A 21204-nucleotide genomic window follows, 5' to 3' on the forward strand; every position below is an offset into this window, starting at 1 on the left:
CTGTGTAAAGGATGATTTTTGGGAAGATCACTACAAGATGGTAAAAGATAACTGGAGGGTTAGGAAGAGGTCAAAGCTATTGGAAGAACTTGGCACTGGTAGTCTGTTGCCAGAACTTACAGTCGATTCTAAGGGTTCAATTCTTAAATTACAGGAGAATCCTATATATTACTACGATGAACATTATAACTGTACAAATTCAGAACTGTTAAAAGCTGTGTCGAAGTATTTGATGATAGTGATGGCGACATTTGTTTTTTTTTCTCTGCCTGGTGGAATAGTCAGCGAAAAGAGAAATGCGCTTAAATACCAAATATTGGGGCTTACTTATCGTCTATCCAGGAGCGGATACAGACTAACATTTTAGGGGGGCTCATGCTAAAGAGTGACCGTCACCTCTCCTCCATGAATGAACTTATGCTTTCTAGTAAGAAAAATTTCTGAAACTGCTTAGGTGTTTAAAAAATACCACTCCGGTCAGGGATATGGCACCGAATAGAACAAAAACCTCACGAATAAATTTTATAAACAATTAAAAGAAATAGTATTTCAAGTCTTTACTTTTAAAAGTAATTCAAAAACTGAAACAAAAACTGAAATCATTTACATTTTATCCATAAAGTGTTTGAATACAATGCGAACGGATAATATTGTCGACGTTTTAGGGGGGTGGGTCATGACCTCTATAACCCTCTTTTTGTATCTGCTATTGCCTAGGTGGGCACCCCTGCGAGAACCTATGTATAATGAGGACTAACACGACTCAAAGTTTACATTTCTTGCACGATAATAAATCCTAAACACTGATTTAAACTAATAAACTATTTACAGCACTTTTAAAAATAAACTCAGCACGACTAAAAACTGAACTATCTAAAAACCACAACAGAAAGAAATTCTAATCTATAGAGACTTTACAGGAAAAAAAAAATATTTACGGACTCAAATGTTTTATCGATTGAAGCGATGCCTGAAGCTTTGGATATGGTTTTACAAAATCTATCGTTGATTAAATTTGTTGCTTATAAAAAGCAAACGGGCGTCAGAGACTTCTTTATTACATTTCATTATACTGGCTCCTGAACTCAGCGCCGTAGACTAACTGTCTCAAGAAAAGCTATCTTTACTGTCTACATATTTTAAATACATACGCTATAAATAGAAAAATGACAGTTAATACCCCTGTCCCCCCCCCCCCCCAAAAAAAATCGAGAACTATTTACTGTTTCTTATTATGGTTTCGGTCCTGCTTTTTTTTTTTCAAGCAGTCATTTTCACTACTCAAATGCAATGAACTTTGAAACAGATTACAAAGTATTGCCGCAGATTTTGATGAGAGGAGGGGATCATGACCCCCATGATCCCCCCCATCCTCCTTGTATACACTTCTTACGATTTCGATCAAGTTTTTTATTTTTTCGAGCAAATATTCAAATACTGTTGCGGGTTGGGGGGGGGGGTATGACCCCCTTGATCCCCTCACTTGTATCCGCCACTGCGTCTACCCTCAACAAGCCGTCCCTCAATTACTCACAATTTTGTGTTTAATTATATTGCACTAACAGTTCAAAACATATTTCCTGCTCTTAATAATAATTGTCAGAATTAATTTTGTACTTTTAATATAATTTGCACAACTCTTTCTCATGATACAACTGACTGTAAGTGCTATGATATATTTTTGCACAGATTTAACTAGTTTGTATTAATTGTTGCATGTCTTATTATCATTTTTTGTCTTATTATAGTACCAAGATGTTGCGAAATTATTCCTATTAAATTGTATTTATGATTTGCAGTTCAGTAGTTTCAATATATTCGTGGGGTTCGTATTCTTTTGTATTGCTTAAATTAGACGCAATGCCAAAAGAATTCCCTGATCCATTAAGAAACATTTGTTACAGATTATCATCTATGTAAGTTTGTAGTGTAGTATACTAAAAAATGCATGTTAAATATTGACAAAAAGATCGATGTTTTAAAACATCGATGTTCAGAAACATCGATGTTTTTTGGTCGATGTATCAATACCATCGATGTTTTAATTTCCAACATCGATGTTTTGCCATCGATGTCGCACCACTACTAAGAACAAAACGCATTTTATCAGGGGAAAAAAATATTTTGGAAACAAAACAATTTTTGTCTTTTTATTTTTAGAACACCGATGAGAAAATAAAATATTTAAAAGTCAGTGTTACAGGTGGCTTTAGAAATATTATCATATATTTTTAGCAGTATTATACAAAAATAAAATTCTATCATTTGAAATTCGTGTTATATTGAAACCGTGTTGGATTAAATTAAAATTTTGTTCCATGTAATATCGAAACCGTGTTGTAGAATCACCGTGTGATATGAGGGATGCCTGTATACAGATACGCTAGTCTCCGCTCAATGAGATTAGGAGCCATTCATTAATTATGTAAGGGTCCCGAGGGGGGTGTTGGAGAAATCTCTACATACCCTTACTTGGGGTGAGGGGAGGGGTCAAACCCATTCTTACGTAATATTTTCCAAGTCAATATTTTATATTAGAAATCACGCGGTCAAGTGGTTTGGCAGGGATCATATTTCATTTGCTTTTACAAGGTTAAAAAAATATTAGGATGAGATGTTTTTTACTTGTTTTTCAAAGAACTAATAGTGTAAAATATAATAAAAGAATCACACTGTGTATGGTATGCCTTATTTTTAATTAGTATCGCATCATATTCAAAAAAGAAGTTGTCGAAAAAGCATTCAGTCACGATTTCTTTTAGTAAATATTTCTTTGCACAAAAATGTTTAAGAAAAAATTAATAATAGTGAATTTAATAACGTTTCCAGTGATGTACGATTCGTTATTTTATTATTTTGAATAACAAAGTGAAATCTTACGTAAGATGGGTGGGGGGGGGGGTGGGGGGGGGGGGGGTGAAAATCTTACTTACCCTTACATGGGGGAGGGGGGTCAAAAATTGCCAAAATCATCCTTACGTAGTTGCTGAATGGCCTCTTACTTTGACAATAATTTTGAAAACTTATTAAATTTTCAGAAAATGTTTAAGAGGTAAAGAAAATGCTAAGGCAACTATCTAAAAACATAAATTAACTTTATTTGGATTCTACATACGAAAGGGCTTCCAAATTGCCCTTGCTATTCGAACTGCCACGAGACGACCAACATCAACAAAAATCGAGCTATCGAATGCCACGAATCCACGATATATGAACAGAAAGACCTCTAACTAAATTGAACCGAAAGGTGGGAAATTTACATATCAAAAAGCGCCCTCTTGCGCACAGGTATACTTGACGATTTTTATGGAGATTTTCCACAAGGGGTCGATCCAAGTTTTATTTTCTGGGTCCCCATTTTATTAAAAAACAAAATATTTTTCTAAATTTTCTTTGTTTTTTAGAATGAAGTTACTGTAAATTGTCAGGTTATATATGGGCATGGCAAAATGATGCTCATTCACAATATGAAGTATAAGAAGTGAATTGTTAATGTCCTAGTGATAGAATCACAAAAACCGTTTTTTGGAGGTCGCCACTTCGTCACACTGGATCACCATGTGGCAAGGGGTGACCATAAATCTTGAATTTTAGTTCATGATGCAAATTTTTGTGAATGAGCCGCTTTTACGATGTGGGATTTTGTGAAGCTGCCGCTTTTACAATGCAGATTTTTGTTAAGGGGCCGCAAAGCAGACCCAATTCCAGTCGGGGATCGATCCTATTTTGGTGAGCGCAGGGCCGCATAGAGCCGATGCGGGTCCATTGTCATTTCGTTCGCCAGGTCTCCCTCTTCTCATACAATTTGTATGTCTCAGATTCCAAGCTGGGCCCCTATTTCCCGACTAGGCTGACATAGCTTCTGGGCGAGCAACAAATGTTGTTCGCTAATTTTGTGATTCTCCCAATTAATAATGTTGAAAAAAGAGCAATTATAATTAAAAAAAACATGCTGGTATCATTGTGGTGCTCTACTCACTGATTTTTTTGCTGTTGGTTATGATATGGCACTGGAGACTCTGGAGAAATACAGCGGTATTTTGCTGAAATTTAGGAGAATTTGAATTCACAGTTTTTTAAATTTTATCAAGATCTTGGTTGAGGTTGTACTCTACTGTAAAGTATTGTTTCTGAATTCAATGAAATCCATCAACTTAAAACAGCAAAACATGCAACAAAAAAACCAAGTAACTTCATTTGTTAATGGAGTTTTTTACAATAACAACAATCAATATCAATCATCCTGATTATTACATTACGAAATCAAATGAAACTAATGTAAAAATTTGAGCATCAAACACCATAATTGAAATAACATTGGACAAGAACTATTCTTACCTACCTGTCACAATCCAAAAAAGTGTAGCCTACAGGACAAAAAAGTCAGCAATAGAATATGTTAGATTTTAAAGTATAGTAGCACTCTCTTTTGCTGCTCATTTTGTTATCGATGTTTTCATAACAAAGTTCGTTTGATGCAGTAGCGTAATATACAGAAGAACTTTATATACAAAAAAAAAAAAAAAAACGATGCAGGAATGACAACAAAAAAGGCTTGTTAATTTTTTTTTTTTTTTTGAAAAATCTTTTTCTGATTCTGATGCCCTATTATGCATATTCAATAAAATCAAAAATGAGAACTGAATAGAAGACCACAGAATACTTAAGACGAATCCGATTGACTTTTTACATGCTTTTTCTTAAGACTATTGATCGAGCAAATGTCATGTATGGAAGCTTCTACATTTTACGCTACAACATGATCTTCATTCCCTATTCCCACATTCGAGTGCCAAACAGAAGCGCGGTACAATGAAATCTTTCTCCCAAACCAAAATATAGCATGAAAACAACAAAAACATATTTTTAATCCTGAATTTTAACGGCGAACGTTTCCAGTACTTAGCATTGATATTCAAAATGTTAACTCACGGATCACGTGGTTCCCCTAACCTCGAACCCAAATTGTGAATAGACCCCTTTTTCCCTAAAATTTTCTCTGCCGTTAAGAAAAACTCTTACGATTCAGTTACGGTTCATTGATTTGCAATGTTTCCCGGTTTCCCCCTCTACTGCAGAGCAGACACGCCTTCTTTGTGAGCGCCGTGGATGGCGAATATGCGGAGAGGGTGAATTTGGGGTAGAATCTATCAAGCATGCATACCAGGGCTGTGGAGTCGCAAAGAAAATGGCCGACCCTGACTCCTGGATTTTGAAATCTCCAACTCAAACTCCAGCATTTTTTATCTATTTATTGATTTTTTCCCCCTCATGGGAAGGGGGAAAATGAACAGGATTAATTTTCTGCTCTTTAATGTTTAGTAAATAGATCTTGTTCAAATCGTGTACTTTCAATTTTTTGAAGCTATATCTTGAGAGAACAAAAGCTTTTTTGCCAAGTCGAAAAATCTTTCTTGAGAAGGGGCAGTCCGCCCGGGGTGATACCCATCTGGTGGGTATAGCTAATGGACGACGTAGGTAACTATTACAGAAAGTTTGATTAACAATCAAGCCAGCTGGTTGCCAACAACAATTATTTTCTTATTAGTAGATCTTTATACATATGTAGTCGAACCAATTGGTAGTCCGTTTTTTTTTAATGCAAGGAGAGACTGAAAATTAAAGAAAAAAAAAAGCCATGCGTCAGGTCGGCCTGTTTTCAAACGACTCCGACTCCTTTTACCACAAAATCAGTCCGACTCCGACTCCACAGCCTTGATGCATACATAGCAATATTTAAATCAGCTAAAAATTTTATGAGTATTGTCAAAAACATTTTTTTTTCAAGCAGTTGAACTGAATTAACTCCTTTTAATAATGCTGTTTCAAGTGCAGGTGAATTATTTGAAGTACAGGGGAAATTAGGATAAAACCTGAGAATTAAGTTTTACAAATAATTATAAAGCCTGATTAAGAATTCTTAATATTTTTGGAGTTTTGCAACTTAAATATTTCACATAAATGTACTAAAATAAAACAACACTTGTATTTCATAGTTAATTATAAAATTAAATAAAAAGCAGAAAATAATAAGCAACTTGCCGATACAATATTAAATTTTACCAGCCTTAACCAGGGTTGCCAGATTAAGAACAGTACGGGATAGGCTTCTAGGGAGCCATTCATCAATTACGTAAAGATGATTTTGGAAATTTTTGACCCCTCCTCCATGTAAGGGTAAGTAAGATTTTTCAGGTCCCCCTATCTTACTTAAGATTCCATTTTGTTTTTCAAAATAACGAAATAACGAATCTTACAACACTTGAGTCGTAATTAAATTCACTATTATTATTTTTTAAAAAAAAACCTTTTACTGTAAAGAAATATTTACTAAATGGAATCGAGACTGAATGTTTTTCGATAAATATTTTTGTACATAATGCGGTACTAATTAAAAATAAGACATATGCCATACACAGTGCGATTCTTTTATTATATTTCGCGTTACTTTTTCTTTGAAAAACAGCTTATCCTAATATGTTTTTTACCTCTTCTAGAAGCAAATTGAAATATTATCCCTGCCAAACCACTTGACCACGCGATTTCTAATATAAAATATCGACTTGAAAAATATTACGTAAGAATGGGTTGCCCCCCCCCCTCAAGTAAGGTTATGTAGAGATTTTCCTACGCAGGACAATTTATGTCCCGCTTAGGGACATAAATTGTCCCGTTATAATGGCTTATTTGTGGTCTAGGAGCCATCCTACGCCTAAGAGCTGATGAATCTTGTGTCAATCCTATTGCACCGCCATCTCCTTTTACTATTGCATTATTTTGTTGGTGTGCTTGGTCAATACTGATTGCTGAGAATAATCTATTAGATTTTCTTATCTTAAACTCTCGAAATAAATGAACGATGTAGCTCTGATGGTAGTTCAATCTTTGCATCAATAAAGATCTTTTTAGATGGATTGAAAACGGACGTGCGTAATTTAAAGCCACAAACCTCTAAAACATTTGTTGATTACTATGAAAACATATTTAAACTTTACGTTTGTAAATATATTGAGACTTTTCGATGCCAGAGAATTGATTTTATTTGGGGCATATATATTACACCAACGATTAAAAGTAAAACTAGAGAGAAGTGGGAAGCAGGAATGAAAAGACAAGTGCTTTCACACGGTACTTTACCTAAAAATTGGCCAGGATTTTTCAAATAACAAAGAAGGGTTCTTTGCTTTGTTAGGTACGTTTAGCTGTAAGCACCATAAAAAATGTGCGGGTTCTAACGACTATAGGTGACGACATTACAGGAAATAGTACTGCAAAAACTTCCCTCACTGATGTTAATTGCCCTCGCCCAGAGGAGGCTCAAGAATGATACTGCATCTTCAAAACAGGGTAGAAAAGGGTTACAGGAAGATTGTCATGTTCATTGTTGATACAGAGTCTTAGTCTTTGCAATATCTTACTTTTTTTCCTTGTCAACATTAAGTCTAGATAAACTTTGGATTGCTTTTAGAACAGGAATCAACAGCAAATCCATTGCAGTGCTTGCCATATATGAAGCTTTTGGAAAAGAAAAGGAAAAGAAAGGCTTTACCAGGATTTCATGCCTTCATAGGTTTTGTGACAGCATTCCTAGATTCACTGGGAAGTCCATAAAATCCACTTGGGAGGAAAGGGTGACATTTAAAGAAGCTGTGGCATTTTTTATTCATTTCACAACCTCAAAGTTCTATACCGAGCGAAATTTTTGACATTTTTGAAAGGTAAATTGTAGTACTACTGTACTTTCCCACTAGTAATAGCGACACTGTAAATGATGCAAGGAAAAAATGGTTTATGCCAAAAAAAAATTAAAAAAAAAAAAAAAACCCAGACCACTTGAAAGTTTGCCAGCAACAAGTATTGCGTAGCGCTTTCAAGGCTAGACACATTTGGGGACAAGCTCACAAACATATCATATGTGCACCATCTCCAAGTGAATAAGGTTGGATGGCAGTTGAAATGGTCTGAGTTACCGGATATTTCTGATTCATGCACTGAGCTCAAAAAGTGCACCTGCAAAATCGGCAAGAACAAGTTTAGCTATAGAAGTGTTGGTCTGCCTTGCACACTATTATGCAAAAATTAATGCAAAGAATGAAGCACAAGCACTGTTTGACTAACGACGTAGTACTAATACTTTTGTACATATTAGCATTTAATATTTTTCTTATTTTTATTTTGGTACTTTGAAAAGCACGTAATCTCTTTTGTAAGTAATAAAATTATATTTAAAAAAAAGCGCCAAAATTAACATTTAGCTTATTTTCAACATACAAAATGAAATCTGTGACCTGAAAAACCTATAATTCAATATAAAAAAAAACCTCTAATATGGGTAGCCATTTTGAAAAACGTCGCCATCTTGGTTTTAAACGGTTTTTGAAAGTGCCTCTGGGTCTTAATTTCATTTTATAGTCATAAACTACATTCCTACCAAGTGGCATCTTCTTATCATAATTTGCAGTTTTCTATTGATTTTTGTCGTTTAGTTCCCCGGCTAAAAGACTTCACAAACGAAGAAAAGTGCGCTCAAGTCATTTCAAGCCGAACTTTCCCATTAAGAAAAGTATGCATGATTCAACATTTATGATTGAAAGCTAGATAATGATAAAGTATTCTCTACATTACTTGAGTCGCAGTTTTCTTCGTTAGTGAAATCTTTTTCTTGAAATAATTGAAAACTCCAGGAATACTTAAATTGTTCTTTCTGACCCAGAAAAGTTATTTTGTCCTTTTGAGTGCATTATGATAAGTACTTAGTATTTAAAAAAAAAAAAAAAAAGAAAAAAAAAAACAGGGGCCTCTGTCCCCTGCTCAGGGCTGGATTATCGTATATTTACGTCCTAGGCCAAACTTGGAAATTACGCCCCATCTCACGTAGCCGAACTCTATCGAAATTGCTCCCCCCCCCCTTCCCCCAATCATTTCCATAGGCATAACAGCGACCAGTAACAAGTGAAGATTTCGCGCTCCCTTTGGTTGAAAAAATGAAAGATAGGTTTCTTTCTTTCTTTTCCCTCGATTACGTTCAAAAGAGGGGGGTTCGGTTTTGCTCGCCCCGGGAATTTTTTGAAATTGAAGCGTTAGAAATGCAATTTTATGCCATCTAAGGTGATTTAACAGGAAGTAACGGCATTTGGATTTCACCCCGGAAAGTTTCCGAAACTGAAGTCCTACATTCGTAATTGTATGTTTTCTTTGATGTTGTTAGAGAAAGGGATGCGTTCGGGGACTCTCACTCCCCCCCCCCCGTAGAATTTATTAAAATCGAAAATTTCGACGATCTTTACTTATGATGCTGGGATACGGTGATAGTTGGAACAGCTCTCCTGGATTTTTTTTTATATTGTGTGTGTGGGGGGGGGGGGACAAAAAGCGAACAAGTGTCAAAGGGTACAAGTGTGAAAAAAGTGTTAAAAAAAATGTTTGATTATTTGCAGTGTATGTGAGAAAAAACAACACGTTTCCTAATGCGAAGGCAACTCATAATATTTTATATCATGACTTTATTTCAAAAAATACAGCGTCTTTGCAACGTTCCTAATGGAAATTTCTGTTCGTAGTTACGAATTATCACTGTGGACTTAGGTTCTTCATTACATTAAAAGGTGTCTGTGGGTGTTATAGCTCGGTTGATGGTTTGGTCCATTCGTCACTATGTCATTAGTTTTCGTGAAATCCGACAAGCGACAATGATACCAATTGCAGAATGTTCCTCTTTTAATGATCCAGATAATGATTCACTTCCTTCTATGGAAACATAGTTAGTTAGCCATTATTAGTGTTTTTGTTATTAAGAAACCTGTTCTTTGTTGTGCAGACATCATCAAGTTATTTTTTTTTATTACTTTGTGTTCAAATTAACCATTTGACTCTTTTTTTTTTTTCCACAATAACTTTCCTTGCAGTATTGATTGGTGGTGTTTTTTTTTGGGGGGGGGGGGGCTGTGTTTAAAGTTGATTGATATTTCAACAGAATCATGTTTAATGAATCTTTAAAATTCATAAAATAACCCAATCGGCAAAAGGATATACATCAAGAGGACAAGAGGAGTTACAACAAGAAGATGAAGATAAAAACTTGCGAAAATGTGGACGTTGCAACAATATGTTAATGAGAAATGCATGAGATTGAAAAAAAAATCACGATTTTGTTTCTTTTCAGCGTGGAAAGTTTAGTCTTTAATTTTTGTCATTTGTTGTTTCTTTTCTCTTCTCAACCTAATTTGATAAATTGCCTGAAGTGTTAAATTTTTTAGGATCTGAAAGCAGAGCGCCATATTACTTACCCTAGCTGGCGGTATAGCCAGCGATAAGCATTAAAAAAATTACTTCCTATGCACACTAAAAGGGAGTTATATTATATTGAGGAATAATTTTTTCCCGATAGCCAGATAATTGGACAAAAAAGGCGTGCAAAAATGTTTTAGGTTTCATCAAAAATAATTACCACGAAAAAAACCCAAACCTTAGGTCACCCATAACACCCTCAGGTACCTTACAGACTTCAGAAACAATACATCCAGTATTGTCCTTGGATGTGTGGTTGTAACCATTTCTTATTTGCTAGTGTTTACATCCTCTGCATCCTTCATGAACTGAACTTGCTTTTCCACGATTTTAAGAAATCTGCTGATGTCCCTGTTGAGTACGGCCGATTCCGTTTCAGTAGCCATGATGATTCGAGATAAGTTGTTGGCTATGACGTTCAACTGTCGAATCCTGATGCCGGTCAGGAGTCTTCTGTCCAGTATGCGCCGCCATGCCCCGCCAATGTAATAAAGCATAGTCAGTAAGAAGACAGCTGCCGTTGCGTAGAAGGGGAGAATGCGACCCCCGCGCATTCTCAGCGTCATGAATTCTTCAATTCTGCTGAATTTATTCCCTGATTCATTCTGATATGTCCCCTGGTAATCTGAAGCAAACCAAGAAAGCATTTGTTAGATTTCAAGAATCATTCAGTAAACGTAATACATAGAGTCATTCACAGTACTTTTCAGCCACGAATTCTATTTTCAGCTGCCCCACTCTTTTTTAAATAGTTTTATATTGTATTTTCAGTTATAAAATAGAAAATACAATCCAAAACAATTTGCAAAGTGGAGGGGGGGGGGGACAAATAAGGCCATGTAGACTATGGTCTTACTTAGCGCCCCTTCTTGACACATAAAGCCATCTCCCTATTTTTGATTAGCATAACCGAAATCCGCGGGATCGTAACTGCATCGCCATCAGAAAGCCAAACTGATAATAAAACGTTATCAATTGGCAGTTTTTAATTATCAGGCAGCAGTGTGGAAATAATGGGGTTGTTTCCTTCAGTCAAAAGTACTACTTTTAGTCACTGAAATTGATTAAATAAGCAAAAATAATAACATGGACCCAGAAAATATTTAAATTTTCCCAACAGATATTTTTTAATTATTTTTTTTAAATGCCCGATTTTTCAAACAAGGCGTGGTCTTTATGACGTCACAAATGATAGTTTTTTTGGCGCATCTGTCTGCCGCGATTCCACGTTATGATAATCACGAAGCGATTTAAATACTGCGCTCTACGTATTTCACGAGAAGGCACTTCGCCCCGCCTCCTCGAACGCAGAGTACCATTTTACGCGGGGATAATCGGTAAGCAATCCACGTGAGACAGCTACACAGCCTTAACCTGGGCGTGTTTTTTTATGTGCAAAAAAGTCTTAGTGTCCTTTACATCATTTGCTACACACTTGTCTGTTGTCATTTGAATCATTCTTATAATTTAAAACTGCTGCTTTTACAACAAAATGCTATGATTCGAATATAACTCTGCCGAAAACAGTGAAATAGAATAATCGGATACCACGGAGAACGTGGTATCCGTGGAAAATGTACAATATCAAACATTGAAACCGAAATAATTTACGAAATCGAAGATTCCCAATTGAGACATCGTATCGAGGTAATGCACGTGTGAATATTTATTCAAAATTCACCACCAGCACACCATGCATCATGGTGCGCGTGAAAAAAAACCTGGCATCCAACCAAAAATCAGAATCCTTCAGTCGAATTTGCATTTACTATGCTGGGCGATTAGATACGGTCCATGATTTGACGAGGGATTCAGGTGGCTTTGCCTAACAGTCCGAAATTAAAGTAATTCCAAGAGGCGTGTTAAATGGTGCTCTCTGGAGCATACTAGTTCGTGTTCTGGGATACAATGAAAACCAGATAATTCAACGATTACCCATCGAGATGGTGCTAGTACTTCAGCACTATTATGTTTCTGTAACTTTTTTCAACTCCGAAGGATGAATCTGGAAATTAAATAACATAATTTGTTACGTTTATTATTTTTTTTATTTTGTAAGTTGATCAGTGTTCTCGGGCTGTGTAGTATGGTCATTGCTGTTGCGATGTAATGTCATTACATGAATCAAAGAGAGATCATCCATGACGCTGTCCTACGATTTTTGCCTCTTCCAGTTTACTTTTCTATTGTCTTTTCGGTTCACATTAAGCCAGTGGTTAGGGAGTGAAAAAAAGTCGAATACAGAAGTAATTGGTAGAAAGCTGAAAATTGTTTCAATCTATGCCGTATGGGTCTGGAATGACCATACTAAGTTTTCCTCCTTCTACTAAGTGAGCTTTAGCCGTTATGCCCAAATTAGTGACAAAAAACAGGCTGTTTTTTCATTAATGTGACAATATCTCAAAAATAACTTTTACAACGGCCATATGTATATGCAGATAACTTGTAGAGCTTAAAATTCTAAACATTCTATATCAGCGGTTCCCAAACTTTTTAGTTGTGCGGACCACCAGTTTTGTAGAAAACTCCATGAGGCCCACTAACTGCTATATCTCACTTTCACAGCCAAAATTTACTTTCTGGAAGGGGGAGGGTAGTATCTGCTCATAACTGTCCTTAAGTGTATGTAAACTACGGCAATAGGATTGAAAATACGTCTTAAAAACAAGAGTTCTGGAAATGTTGATTCCCTTCTCCCTTCAATGACATTCTCCCCCCGCTATTGATAATAAAGATATACTGCACAAGAAGAATTTACAAAATATTTTTAAAAGAAAATAACTTATTGTATTCACTTAGCTGGCATGATTCAGAAAAGTGAAAAGCAAGTCATCGAAGTTAAAGGTAAATGAAATTTTTTACTCTTTTTAATCCATGAGAGAACTGAATCGTTTTAGTCATAATTAACCCCCAACATTCAATGAATTTCTATATTATTTATTTAACTGAAAACAAAAAGTCTCGTTCAAATAGATTGGTTGTCAAAAAGCCCCTTAAGGGTTTGGGTTTCAATTCACTGGTTAGTCATGCTGAACATTTATTTAAAAACTTAACCCCAAGATTCATCTTGGTTCAGACTCTCGACCAGTGTCTACGACCCAGTAAAACGGTGTTCGCGATCCACTTGTGGGCGGCGGACCATGGGTTGGGAACCACTGCTCTGTATGTAGAAACATTTAACAGTTATTTTTGAGATTATTATTATATTAATGAAAAAACAGCTGTTTTTTTTCACTAAATTGGGTGTAACGGCTAAAGCTCACTTAGTAAAAGGGGGGAAACTTAGTATGGCCATTCCAGACCCATACGGTATAGATTAAAACAATTTCCAGCTTTCTACCAATTAGTTCCGTTTTCAACTCCCCAACCACTGGGCTACATAACATAAATAAACTTTCAGTTTTAAATACCAATAAACTATAGTGACAATTTAGTAAGTTACCGCCCTATAGCCAGGGCTAAGGCAGAAATACATGAAATACACCGCCAGCTCAGTCAATTCCAGCCGAGGACTGCAGTTTCGTGCTTATTAGCACTCATCAGCCCAGCATAGGTGGAAAAGGAAGCCAAGAGTGCCAAACAAACTGGTAGCTAAGATAGAATTAGCACTGACCAGACGAGTGACCGAAACAATGGTTCGGTTCAACTCGAATATTGCAGGCAAGGCAGGTATATTCAGTAAGTTATCGCCCTTAACTTACTGAATATACCTGCCTTGCCTGCAGGGGCGGCATTTCACCATTTCATTTGGGGGGTCGAGTTTCTTATATAACCCCTAAGCGAAACCAAACACACATTAGTTAACAAGAAGTTGTCATAAAATCGGTTTAGTATGAATAAAATTAGTGTTTAGAAACAATTAAAATTTTGATTCATTGACTAAAAAGTTATCATACAAAACATCTCGCTACTAAAGCTTTTATACCTTTTGGAAAAGTTATAATGCATGATTTTTGGAATTCGGGAGAGCGGGGAATCGTGTTACTAATCTATCAGTGCTCAATGTCGTGCTGTTTTGCCAGTTCAGTCAAATGGAAAAGGTTTTTTTCCCCCCTTTGTGCTTCGAAAATATTTCTCTAACCTCCTGAGACATAAAAAAAATCCTTCTCTTCTAGCTGAGCTGATTGTAATAGTCTAGAATCTATTACTTCATACAAAATATTAAAAAATCAATGTTTGACTTCACATCATCATGTGGATTTTTGTCACTTTTTTTTTTTTTTTTTTGCGCCTCTTTAAAATTGGCTAGGAGGAAGAATTTTTTTGAAAAATTTCACGATTGATTGAAATATACATCTATAAAAAAATCTATTTTCAGCTTTAATTGTAGATTGAACTGTGGTAGTATGGTGCACAGATCAATTGTAGATTGAACTGTGGTTTGAATAGTCGAGTAGCAGATTGAAGATATAGATTTTAATAGAGTAAAGCATTTTTGAAAAACTTTTTTCCGATGCAAACAAATTGGATAAAAATTTAAACGAAGTCATACATGCTAAAAGGCATGAGCCTTTTCACCATTGAAAGAATCGTTTTGCAATAATTCTTCCAGTCAACAAATCACTGCTTTGAAGTTATAGAGAAATGTTTTATCGTTTTAACTCTTGAAGATTATCTTGCGTCACACCGCAATTGCATAATTATAGAGCCCCATAAAAGGTATTTGGTTGATATGTGTTTTTTATTCAATAATCACATGCATTTTTAAGAAGTTTCTATGAAAGCATTACAATGTATTGAACAGCTGAAATGTGTTTCTAGCAAAAGAAAGCGATGAACACTCATCGAATAAATATACACTTAAAAAATGAGCGTAAAAGTGAATGCATAATATCAAGGAATTTTCATGTGAAAACCGTGCTGCCGCACCACTTTTCACGAGCCTCTCATTTTGAGCATACCATCGTTACACTGGGCACACAAGTGTGAAATATTTAGCCTATACGAGGCAATGTCTTCTTTAGTTAAAATTAACCATGGTTCTCTATCAGTTTTCTATGTTCTGAAAAAGCCAGAAATACTTCATGAATTCCTAAGTCATCATCCAAATAACGAAAAACACTTTTTATAGTCTGGGAATGTGCCGAGTTTCATCAAATAGTTGCTGAGAACCAGCGAGATTTCCTTTAATGAACATTTATTTCCGACTTACATAAATTGAAGTCACCCATTTTCTATCATTCTGCTGAAAAAATTTGGGGGTGCGACCGCCCCCTCTTGACCCCCCTATTTGCCGCCCCTGCTTGTCTGCAATATTCGAGTTGAACCGAACCATTGTTTCGGTCACTCGTCTGGTCAGTGCTAATTCTATCTTAGCTACCAGTTTGTTTGGCACTCTTGCCTTCCTTAACAGGTTTTCCACCTCCAGCTCAGTTAGTCCTATGTCGGGCTGATGAGTGCTAATAAGCACGAAACTGCAGTCCTCGACTGGAATTGACTGAGCTGGCGGTGTATTTCATGTATAGTGACAATGTTTGCGAACTTCGGGGACAGTCTCGAAAGACAATTTTTTTCTTGGGGGGGGGGGGAGTGTTCTGCAACGAACTTAAAACACAAAAGTCATAATATACATAAAATTGCTTTATTTCCTTTATCTTCACTTTGACTCCTGTATACCCTCTCTTCATGGCTGTAAATGCCTGATCGGTAAGGCGCTGGAATGATAACTAAAAGGTTCCGGGTTCGATGACAGCCGATCGAAGATACTCCGTGTTCATTGATGGTGACTGGTGCATGTTAAATATGTTCGTGGCCACAAAGTCCTCCACGTTCGTATTTCAAATCACTGCCTTTTGGAGTGCTGTGTCAGAGGTAGCTTGGCTCTTGGTCTGTATGTAAAACAGCTATCTTCAAAGCATATCCATCCAACCGGTTAAATTGCGTATGGTGGTAGATATTGGGGACCCTACAGTATATTGCATGTACCGTGTTTATGTACCGTAAGTTTCAGAACAAATTTTCAACTTGTTCATTTTGAGAAAAAGTAAGTTTTCTTAACTATTTCACTTTATCCCACTCTCCCCTACTACCACAAAAAAGGAAGCTACTCAGACAGCAACGGGAGTCGAAAAAGTTCACTAAAAAAGTCTTTCTAATAAAACAATTCTTAAAATTGTTATTTTTTAAAAAGAGGATTAACCTTTATGAGAAGTTATTACGAAAAAAGATGCGACAAAAAAATATGTAAATTTACGAAGTAATAATATTTTAAAAAGACAGCATATTAATTTAATTTAAACGCCTGTTGAGAGGTCACAGATTTGATTCCGGTCTTTGGTCCTAAATACATCCTCTTTGTAAGTAAATTTCATCCGTACTTGTCATATTTGTGCAGTGGTACTCATTGAGGGGCATGGAAAAATGTCTAGTAAAAATGTTTTAAGTTTTTCAGTTAAAAGTGCTTATTGTAAGATGAAGTAGGAGAATGTGGAGAAAAGTGAAATAGTTAAGATAACTTGCCCTTTTTTCAAAATGAATAAAAAAAACTCTTTTGGAAATCATAGTGCATAAAGACAGAACAACGCATTTTATAATAAAACTTGCATTGAATTATTATTTTTCATTTTTAGTAGTAAATGTATATTTTTAACGGGAAGAAAATTCACTTTGCCCCATACACCATCAATATATTATTCTAATCAAATGTTTTCTGTTACATTATTAACATATTTTAATGAAATGAATGAATGAATAAATGAATAAATAATGTAACTATGAACGAATAAATAAATAAATTAGTAAATCTATGAGAAAAATAAATTAATACATAAAATACTCAATGGCTAAGAATATAAGTGAATGAAGGAATGACTAAGTAAATTAATAAATGAGGGACCGTAAGTGATTTAACTAATGAACAAACATTCAAGTGAATAAATAAATTAGTAAATAAAAACGAAATTAAATATTTCACTTTATACAATATGCACTTTACAAACTGAATTAAACAGCTAAAATCAAAACATGCCTAATATCGACTAAATAAGTATTGCACTGCGCACCAGTAGATGTTAATTCATGCTTAAAATATCAACTACGACAACTTGATCAGTGTATGAAAACAAAAATTATTTTTGATAAACCACGAAATATTGCAAAACGCGTTCTAAATTTTGAAAATGACTTGTAATTTGCTTGACCTTGAGAGTTATTTAATTTTTGAATGGAATCAGCTATGTTTAAGAACATATTTAAAATATTGCTCGATTGATGGCGCTGCAAACTCTGAAAATATTTTACCATTTCACTTCGCCCCACTATTTCAGTTTACCCCACATTCCCCTTCTACTGTTTAGTTATTGATTAGTATTTATGCACGTGCGTGTTTGCAATATTTGACAGTCTACTTCTAAACTGTTCCGTCGGCAGATACGTTCGTCACGTAATATATTTTGAAAAAAAAAAAAATATATATATATATATATATAGATATATATATATCTTCAATTCAAGGCAAGGCTTCTCTCCTGACTTACAACATTTTTGGAAAATTCCAGAAATATGATCTTCTGATTTTGAGGTCAAGTTTATTTTAAGTGCAAGTACTATCATATAGTTCCGATTTAGGAAATTCTATTAAAGGATGTTCAGACGTGTGTCCAGTACGTGATGCGAATCAAACAAAAAATGTCCAATCAAGGCGAAATATAATTTAAAACTTCAGAACTGCCCTTTCTCCGTAGTTGAAAACACTGATGAGATTTGGTATTGCGGCTATTTCTTGTAGTTGTAAAAAAGAGAGAGAGAGAGAGCAATTAAATAGATGTAGTGCGAAAATAACATGAACGTAATGGCTTGGAAAAAACTAATGTCTGACCGTCGTTTTAGATGCAATTACATTAATGTAATTCCCACGGAACGTGCTTTTTTTTTTTTGGAGGCTTTTTTTTTTCGCCCTCCTCCCTTCCCCAACCCAACCCACTAGCATGACATATTTCACCTAGTTTTCTCCTTCACTTTGATTTATTTGTAGGGTACATGGGTACACTCAAGATCTGACTATGATTTTTGGGGACACTAGGCACGAACTTTATTTGTGGTACCCTCAACTATATAAGGGAAGGTTGCCGTCAATGAACCACATAACAGTTTTCGATTTTTTTTAGAAAGGACATGCTACTCAAATTTCACGTTAATTATAGGAATAATTTCTCAGTATATTTCTCTTTCAATAATAATATTCACTTTCATGATAAATATACACAATAAAGAATGAAAATTAAAAATAAATATTTTAACATGTGGTCCATTCACAGCTACTGGTTGCTATGGGTGAACCATCGAATTTCCATTGATGGACCACATTCTCAAATTAAAAAATCAATACGTAACTTACAAATATTTATAAGATGTGATCAATGAACACTATAAATAACAAGTTATCGAAAAATAGATTTTTTTTCTAAAATGTTTTATTTTTGGATAAGAGGAACATAATAATAATAATAATAATAATAATAATAATAATAATAATAATAATAATAATAATAATAATAATAATAAAACCAGCACTCATACAACACAATGAATGCTGTTGTCATCACACCTCGTTCATCACTTGATATTTTCCCAACCTGTGCAACACTGTTCTTAGCTAATATCTTTTCAATCTCGTTTGAACTGTTGAGAATTTTGTTAAATCGATTTTGAAAACTTTCGTTTGACGCAAGATTGTACTTGCTCTCTAAAATGTCAGAGAACATTTTTGACCATTTTATTACTGTAATCAGTAACTTAAGTCTCAAACTACCAGAGACTATAGAATGAAAAGAGTTTTTGTCTTAATTAAATCTGTGGGACATGTTATTTTTCTCAGCCTCTTAAAAAGCCAATTCCCCCAATTTTTCGGAAGTAACTCCAAAAACTTCTTCACTAGTTTCAAAATATGATTCACTAATCATATTCCTATTTCGGAGGGTTTATCTCCTAAATTTTAATAAGTGACTAAGGTAACAACAAACCGGTTTTTATCTTCCATGCGACTGTTTAAAGTTGCTTTCAGAACTCTATATTGTCGGAAAACTTCGTCAGTTACGTTTGATAGTAGTTTACAGGAGGCCCCAACTTCAAAATGTTATTAAAAATTAAGAGATCGTATATAATTATTAGGTATTTCAAATAATTCATCGTACAGTAATTAAAATATAATTCGTTGTTTAGTTGATTTTTGTACTGGAATTGTGAAATAAATTTCATTTCTAGGTTTGGGTAGAAAATAATATGTATAAGTGTAATTAGTTATTTTTTCACTTTTGCGTTCCTAGGTGTTTTTTGAAGGCGGTTTTTTCTTATTTAAAAAATTTTTTATAACATTTTATTGTACGTCAAAAAATAATTTTGTTAGTATTAAATGATAAAGATCTTGTTATTAACACTGAAAACATCAATTAAGACCTAGTAATACTCAGTACAGTATTTATTTAGTTACTATTAAGCTTTTTTGTACTTTACATTTTTTGCACAATTAATCAAAAACAGTCGGGTCAAAGTGAAATAGTTCATTTCGTTTAATTATTGCATTATTTACTACGTATTGATCTACTAATTGATTTATTTACATTCCTTCATTTAATAATTCCGTTTTTTTTTCATTCGATCACTTACTTTGTTATTCATTAACTATTTATTCGCTTTTATTTTTTCACATATATAAATTATTTAATTTATTTATTTATTCGTTTATTGTATTTCATTATCTTTTCATTTATTCATTCAGTCTTTTTTTTACTCATTCATTTGATCAAGAATATTTTTTATAATCGAATTGAAAATAAATCAAATTGAAAGATATTTTATTTTACACTTTACCCCATCCGAAAAGAAAGTAAAGTTCTCCAAATTTTTTTTTTTTTTTTGGAAGGTATAAATTTACTGCTAAAAAAAATTGTTTCTCTGAACATTTATAGTAAAATACATTGTTGTTTCTTTATGTTCTGTAATTTTCAAAGAAAATTTTAAAATTTGTTCATTTTGAAAAGGTTGCCGAATTAATGATTTCACTTTGCCCCACATTCCCCTACTTGAGTTGAGTTCCCATTAATTATATTAATTATGTAAATATTTGCAATTGCTAATCAAACCAAGGTGTACCAAATTCCCAAATGAGAAAAGAGAATGGGTGGAGTTGCAGTGAAAATATTTCGGAGGGAGATATGGTGAAATTTTGTAGGGTGATACGGTTACATTTAGGGCTTTTCTATAGTTTAAAAAAGAGGGATGGAGTATACTGCCGTGGGCAGGTAAAGGACAGTAACTGCAAATTTGTAATTTTTTTCACTTTTTTGCATTTTTGGCATCATTGTACTTTATCGTTATTGTACAAGCTTGCTTATTTGGTTTCCGCTGAAAAAAAAAAAAAAAATGAATCTTGACATTTTGAATTCAGATTATGTTTTTCGCAATCACGAGTGTGTGTATGTACGCGTGTATGTTTGTGTGTGGGGGGTATATGTGTTTGTGTGTAGGGGTATGTGTATGTGTGTAGGCATGTGTGTTTGTGTCTGTGTGCTAGCATAAGTGTGGGTTGTTGTGTGTGTGGGGGGGTATGTGTGTGTGTGTGTAAGCATGTGTGTTTGTGTCTGTGAGCAGGCATGAATGTGTGGGTAGTTGTGTGTGTATGTTTTTTTGTTTGTGTATGTGTAGGTGTCTGTATGTATGCGTGTGTAGAGTTTGTGTGTGTATGTGTTTGTGTGTGTGCGTGCGTGTGTGTGTGTAGTTGTGTATGCATGCAGCGCGTGTGTGTAGGACATGGATGCAACCTGGAGACGGTTTTCGCTATAGGAGCAGTATCGTGAGGAGCCAGTCGACGGTGATGGTGCGGAGGGTGGCGGTGGGAAAATAAAATCAAAGGACGCCAAAAACAGTCAAGTGAGAACAATAAGCAATCGTGATGGCTCAAAAAATAAAAATAAAAAAAAG

General features: G+C 34.7%; 1 long non-coding RNA gene across 1 annotated transcript in view; it reads right to left on the reverse strand.

The window, feature by feature from the left end:
* Positions 1 to 9935: 9935 nt before the first annotated feature.
* Positions 9936 to 21204, reverse strand: part of LOC129217428 (uncharacterized) — a 45869-nt gene continuing 34600 nt past the window's right edge. The window contains exon 2 of the long non-coding RNA XR_008580213.1: positions 9936 to 10912. This is a non-coding gene — a long non-coding RNA (uncharacterized LOC129217428). The remainder of the gene's footprint in view (positions 10913 to 21204) is intronic.

Source organism: Uloborus diversus, chromosome 2, assembly GCF_026930045.1.
Source record: "Uloborus diversus isolate 005 chromosome 2, Udiv.v.3.1, whole genome shotgun sequence".
Classification (NCBI taxonomy): Eukaryota; Metazoa; Arthropoda; class Arachnida; order Araneae; family Uloboridae; genus Uloborus; species Uloborus diversus.